Source organism: Canis lupus, chromosome 6, assembly GCF_048164855.1.
Source record: "Canis lupus baileyi chromosome 6, mCanLup2.hap1, whole genome shotgun sequence".
NCBI classification, from domain to species: Eukaryota; Metazoa; Chordata; class Mammalia; order Carnivora; family Canidae; genus Canis; species Canis lupus.
The window spans coordinates 80,529,807-80,536,285 of NC_132843.1; positions in this window are offsets into that span (position 1 = coordinate 80,529,807).

Consider the following 6,479-nt stretch of genomic DNA (forward strand, 5'->3'; position numbering starts at 1 on the left):
GGGGGTGGGGGTGGGCGGAGGGGGCAGACGGGAGCCGGCAGCTGGCGTCCCTCAAGTCAGGGCCCAGAAAGGGGAGCCGCCGAGGCCCCATTAGCCGAGTGATGGAGCAGAACCGCGCTGGCACCGCCGTGAAGAAAGGGGCCTTGCGTCCCTCAGACCCACGGCGACAGCGGCACTGAGGGACCATGACGTGGCGGGGGGGGGGTGCAGGAAGGGCCCCGCGTGTGAGCCCAGGACGTGTGTGCACCACGGGTGCCCGGCACCAGGAACACGCGTGTCACGCAGCCTAAGCGGGAAGGGAGAAGCCCCAGGAGGGACCCGGGGGTGGCACACCAACCACCTGGGGACTCAAGGGTGGCAGGAAAGCCGTGGTACTTGGAGGCTGAGCGGGTGGGACCGCAGCAGGGGCGCCTCGGGGACCACAGCCTCGGGTGGGAGACGTGGGCGCACAGCCCCACTGCGCCGCCGCCAGCACCTGTTGCCAGTCCATCGGGGTGCCCCGGGGAGGGACAGGGGACTCCCCTCCTCCCCCGTGTTCTGGGCCTCTGCACGTCCCAGGGTGGCCCACGACCCTCCCAGATGCCCGGAGCCCTACCCCCTGGGGTGAGCCGCACGAGGGCAGCAGCGAAGGGGGCAGACGTGGACTCTGGGACCCGGGCTGGCTTGCACCCGGCGCCGGGAGCTGGGCGGGGGGCGGGGGGCCGGAGGCTCCGGCTCCGGGGATCCCAGGGCTGCCTTGGGAGACTGACCCCAGCCACGGTGCCCCCCACAGAGCCACCCCTGCACCCGCGCGCTTCCTCTCACTGGTGCCCAGGGCAGGGCTGGCCGTGTCCACGCGGACCCTGGGCGCGAGGTCAGGCCCCGTGTGCCTGACGGAGGCTGCAGCACTGGCCGAGCCAAGGACTGTGCCATCCGGACGCCTGGGGCCCGGAGGTGGGGGGCGCTTCAGAGGCCAGAGGCCGGGGAGCCTGTTCCTGGGGACACGCCTGGGCAGGGTCACCCACGTGCACCACTCAGCTTCCCGGACGGTAAGGGCTGCGAGGCAGCAGCTGTCCCATTGGCCTCCGCCCTCAGCAGCAGCCTGGCTGCGGGGCCTGCTGGCAGGAACGGGGAGCTGGGGGTGTCTCTGGGCTCGGCACCCCCCTGGCGACCACATCCAGCAGGCCCCCCGCTTCAGGGGGGGCAGACACTGGGGCTGGGGGACAGGACCAGGGCCCGGCCCCCACAGCCTCAGGCCTGGCAGGCAGGCCCGCCGTCCTGGATCGCCCAGCAAGAGAGCGGAAGGGCGTCCACGCAGTCCAGGCCCCGGAGGGTCGTGGGCCGAGGGGGCGTGAAGATCCCTTCCCTGATGAGCGACCGTGAAGTCGCCCCCCTTGTCCTTGTCCCACTGTGCAGGTGACGCCGGGTGAGCACCCGGGAACAGGAGAGGAAGAAGGCTCAGCCCGTGGCAGGCAGCTCGCAGAGACACACTCAGGCCGGCCCAGAGGCGGGGCCGTGGACCCCGATGACAGCTCGCCGCCAGGCTCTGGCCCCAACGTGTGACCTGGAACCCCGACTTGCAGGCACCCAGCCCAGGGCTCTAACCAGCCTCCTAACCAGCCGCCCGGCCCGCAGCACCAGGAGCAGGGGACAGAAGCTACCGGGCCTGGGCCCACGTGGGAGCCGTGTGCCGGTCCTAGAGGCTCCACGAGCACCATGCTGAAGTTCACGTCACGCTCGGCCCCGTCAGGTCGACACTATTATTCCCGTTTTACAGATGGGGAGACTGAGGCGGAACGGGGCACACAGGCTGCCTCCCCTGCCCCGCAGGATGGGAGGGGCTGCCCTCGGGAGGCTGCGTGGGGAGCCAGGGGCAGTCAGAGGTCGGGGACGCCCGGGGTGCCCCCAGAGGGACGTGACGGGGCTCAGCTGCGGAGGATACAGTCCGCGCCCCCGTGTCCCTCCCACGCGGGCCAGGCCCTTGGCAAAACCACGCTTGTTACCACCAACGCCTCCCACAGCTCAGGGCCTGCGGAGAACTAGGGTGGGTCTCGCCAGTCCCAGGGGCACGATTACAGCCCCGAGGGCGCCGCCTTCCCCACCCCCTGACCCGGGCCCCCAGCCTGACCCGGACCCCCTGCCTTGACCCAGGACCCCCGCCTGACCCCGCCAGAACAGGTTCGGGGACAGGGGCCCAGAGGGGGGAACCATGTCCTCAAAATGCCAACAGACTGGAGGAGGGGAGGAGGGAAGACATGCAGGACGTCCTCCCTCCCAGTGGAACATCCAGCAGGGATTCCACGCAGATGCGACTGGAGGCAGGACTGGGGACGCACTTGGGTCCAGGTGGGGCAAGTGGGCGCCTCCACATGGCGCAGCTCAGCACCCGGCCTGTGGCTCAGAAGGCCCTGGCCCGCGTCCCCGCCGCACCTTGCAGCCCTGCAAACATGGGCAGGGAGCTTAGCCCCACCCCCACCCGGGGCTTCTGCATCTGGAAAATGGGAAAGAGGACTTACCTGCCATGGGGCTGCGAGGGTCCGTAAAGCGCGATCTTGTGCCCAAGGGGCTGGAACCCACAGGGAGCACGCGGGGTGGCTGGGGGAACCCATGGTGGCCTCGTACTTCGGAGACTGCGGCTCCCCCCTCGCTGGCCCCCACCCTCTGCTCCAGCCCAGCCAGCCTCTTAGCACCCTGCCGTGAGCCCCATCGGGAGCCCCAGCCCCGTGCAGACTGCAGAGGAGCCCCCGCCTCCAGCTGGTCCACACCCGCTCCCGCTGCCCACGTTTGCTCAAGGAGGAGGGGCCGCGCTCCCCTCCGGCCACCTCTCCCTTTCTGCTGCGACAGAGCTGGGGCAAGGCGGGAGCTTGTGCTGGGGCCCCGAGAACATCCCTGCCCGCCCCGGCCATGCCAGTGGGCCACCAAGCGAGCGCGGCGACGACCAGGAGGTGGGTGGTGGGCTGGGGGCTGCTCCGGAGCGGGCCACTGGGAGTCATTAGCACAGGTGGCGCGGTGGCGGGGGGCGGGGGATGCTGGGAGAACAGTCCCAGGCTCGGGGACATCACGGCAAGAGGGGAAGGCCAGGCCCAGCAAAGAACAGGAGAGCCCGGGAAAGAGAAAGCTAATCTGTGGTGACAGGTGACAGGGGTGGGTGGGGACACAGGCAGCCTCGGGGGCCGGGCAAGCAGGAGACACCAGTGGGTCACACGAGTTGTTGGACCTCAGTTCACCTCCACCGAAAGGACAACAAGGGGGGCCTGGGGGCTCCGTCGGGGAAGCATCTGCCTTCAGCTCAGGTCGTGATCCCGGGGTCCTGGGGTCGAGCCCCAAGTCGGGCTCCCTGCTCCACGGGGCGTCTGCCTGCCCCTCGGCTGCTCCCCCTGCTTGTGCTCTCTCTCTCTCTCTCTCTCTGTCAAATAAATAAAATCTTAAAAAAAAAAAAAAAAAAAAAGAACAACGCTCAGAGGAGCCCGCTGTCCCGCGGGTCGGTGGTCAGCGCTCCATTCGGTCTGCGGGGGACTGGGTGGCCACCGTGGGAGTTACCACGGCCCTGCCCGGGTGAGGGCACCGAGTGGCCCCCTGCTGCCCCTGGCCAATCGTAGGGGCTCCCAAAGGCACGGAGGACCCGGAGCACCACTCTGGGGAGGCTTCCTGGGAAGGCGGCCCAAGCCAGGGACCCAGGGATGGGCTTGGAAGGGGCTGACGGCTCTAGGCAAGACCTCAGCAGGGACGGGGGGTGGGGTGGGGGGGAGGGTGCGGCGCAGGGAGGGGGTCTGACAACCGGGGACCAGATGGGGCCACAGCTGCAGGGCCCGGGAGGCAGAGGAGAGACGTCGGACGCGGGCAGGTGGGTGGTGCGGCGGGGCAGCGGCCTGGCTCCAGAGAACCCACCTGGCCATACTCCCCCAGCCTGGTCGTGGGCTGGGAGCGTCCCGGGCCAGGACCCCGAGCCCCCCGCTTGCTCTCCCGGGAGCTGAAGCATCGCTCTAGGCCCACTGTCGCCGAGCGTGTTGCCAGCCTCTGCCACGGGCTGCACGAGAGGTGGGAGGGGGCGGGCGGAGGGTGGTCCCCTCCCCGCGCCTGCCGACACCGAGCCTTGGGCGCCGCCTGGACGAAGCCCACCCCCGCGCAGGCTGCAGCCTCTCATTTCTGAAGGTCCACGCGCAACACACCTTACGGCAGGAGAAACCGGGAGCTAGAAGGCGGGAGGGACGGGCCCAGGTCGCAGGCTTTGGGGGGCTCAGGCTCGGAGGGTCCTGCGCTGGGGTCCCCTGTGCCCCCCAGGCCCCCTCCTCCCCCGGGGCTCTCTGGCCTCAGGCTCAAGATGAGGGAGGAGCTGTGCGTACCAGCACTTTCCAAAACCCCGAAGGGACACAGGCTCGTGGGGTCATGAGCGCCCCGTCACTGAGGGTATTCAAGCTGAGACCGGACCCTACTGGAAGGGAAGACACAGACAGGGAGGGGGCACACCTCGGCCTCGAGGGGCTTCAAGGTCCCCCGTCCCGCCCTGGGGGTCCCCCACCTGCCACCACGGGCCTCGGGCACCCAGGCCCCACCAGCTCCCAGGCTGCGCCGGGGAGGAGGGGCCACCCCGATCCTGAGGGGGCTCCCCCCACTGCGGGGATGGCAGGGGGCTCGCAACTCAGTACACATTGGAGCCCCCCTGGAGAAAGCCGGCCAGACGCCCGGGGCCGCATGGGCAAGCCCGCGTCCGGCTTCCTCCGGGAACGTTAGCTCCCGGTTCCCCGACTGATCTTAAATGCGCACAAACTCCTGCCACGTGCTCCTGATTCACTCGGTGGTTTCAATTCTGCTGTTTCTGGGTTTTTGACAGGGCTCGGGGTAGGATGGGGGGACAAGCAGGACGAAGGAGGGTGTGGGGGGCCTCCTCCCTGGGGTGGCTGTCAAGGGGAGAGGGGGCCGGCCCAGCCCTAGGGGTGCACTGGAGGAAAAGGTGAGCGTGGAGCCTCATCACGCCCACGGAGCTTATAGTGGGACCCCCAGGCACTGGGGGCGGGGGAGCTGGGGACGCAGGCGGGAGCGGCGGACCCTGGGGGCTGTGTGGCCACCGCCCATGGGCAGGGGCGCTGGGAGATGCCACACCTGATGCCCACCGGGCAAAGAGGTGAACCCTGGGGTGACTGCGCCCCACGCAGACATAGAGGGAGAAGCGCCGGTGACACCCACCTGCCCCGCAGCACTTCGGGGCCCACCGCTCCCCGACACTCTGCTCAGCTTCCCCGGGGCCCAGCACCCCTCAAAGGTCCTTTATATCGGCTGTACCTGCTGTGCAGGCTTCTGGACTAGACAGCCGTCACTCAGTCCTCCCCCTGCCACCTGCCAGCCTGGTGACCTTGGAGAAGGACGCCCCTGTCCCGCACTTGTTCCCTCCTCCACAGAGGGCACCACCGATCCCCACCACTCAGGGTTAGGTGCACCAGCCCAGCCTCCGGGTGCCCGGAACGCGGCAGGACCTCCACCCGCAGGTTTCGGGGCACAGGGAATCCGGAGCAAAGGGAGGGCCTGGGAAAGGCAGGGCTGGATGGCGGATGCAGAGGGGGCGCGGCCGCCTAGCCTGGGGGGCCGGGCGTGGGAAACACTGGCGCCCTCCCTGAAAAAGGGGGGGCACCGGGGGAAGCGGGGGGGAGGGGTGTGCTGGGTGCCTCCCCACACGTGGTCCCCGGCCAGGAGGCAGCCCCAGCCCCAGAAGCCGACTGGGGGGCTGAGGCTGTGGGGCCTCCAGGCTCTAGGGAGCAGAATTCCAGAGGGACAGGCGTCCAGATAAGGGAAACCAGGGACAGCAGTGCAGGGGAAACGGCTCTCTTCCTGGCTTAGCCCATAGGAGAAGGCCCTCGGCCGGCAAGGGCTCTAGGACGAGGGCGGGGGCTCTAGGATGAGGGATGGGGGCTCTAGGATGACGGATGGGGGCTCTAGGACGAGGGCGGGGGCTCTAGGAGGACAGAGGGGGCTCTAGGACGAGGGAGGGCTACAGGGCCCTGCCCGCCACCCCGCTCAGCCCCAGCCCATCCCGATTACACTCTCGGGGGGAAGCGGGGCTGAGCACCAGGGTGACCTGGGGCCCTGGGCATCGACTCCAGCCCCCCTCGGGGCTCAGGATGCTGAGGATAGAGCACGGGGCTCACACAGGCCCCAAGAGCAGCAGGCACCTCAGGATCCTTACTCCAGCCGCTTCCTGAACAACGGGAGGCCAAGACCCAGGGAAGGGAAACTGCTTGCTTGCTTTTCTTTTTTAAAAGATCTTGTTTATCTATTCAAGAGAGACCCAGAGAGAGGGGCAGAGACCCAGGCAGAGGGAGAAGCAGGTCCCTGCGGGGAGCCCGACGCGGGACTCGATCCCGGGACCTGGAGTCACAACCTGGGCCGAAGGCAGACGCTCGACCCCTGAGCCACCCGGGCGTCCCGGAAATTGCTTTCTTTCTTTTTTAAAAAGATTTTATTTTAATTTATTTTAGAGAGACAGAGAGCGCATGAGGGGGTGGGGG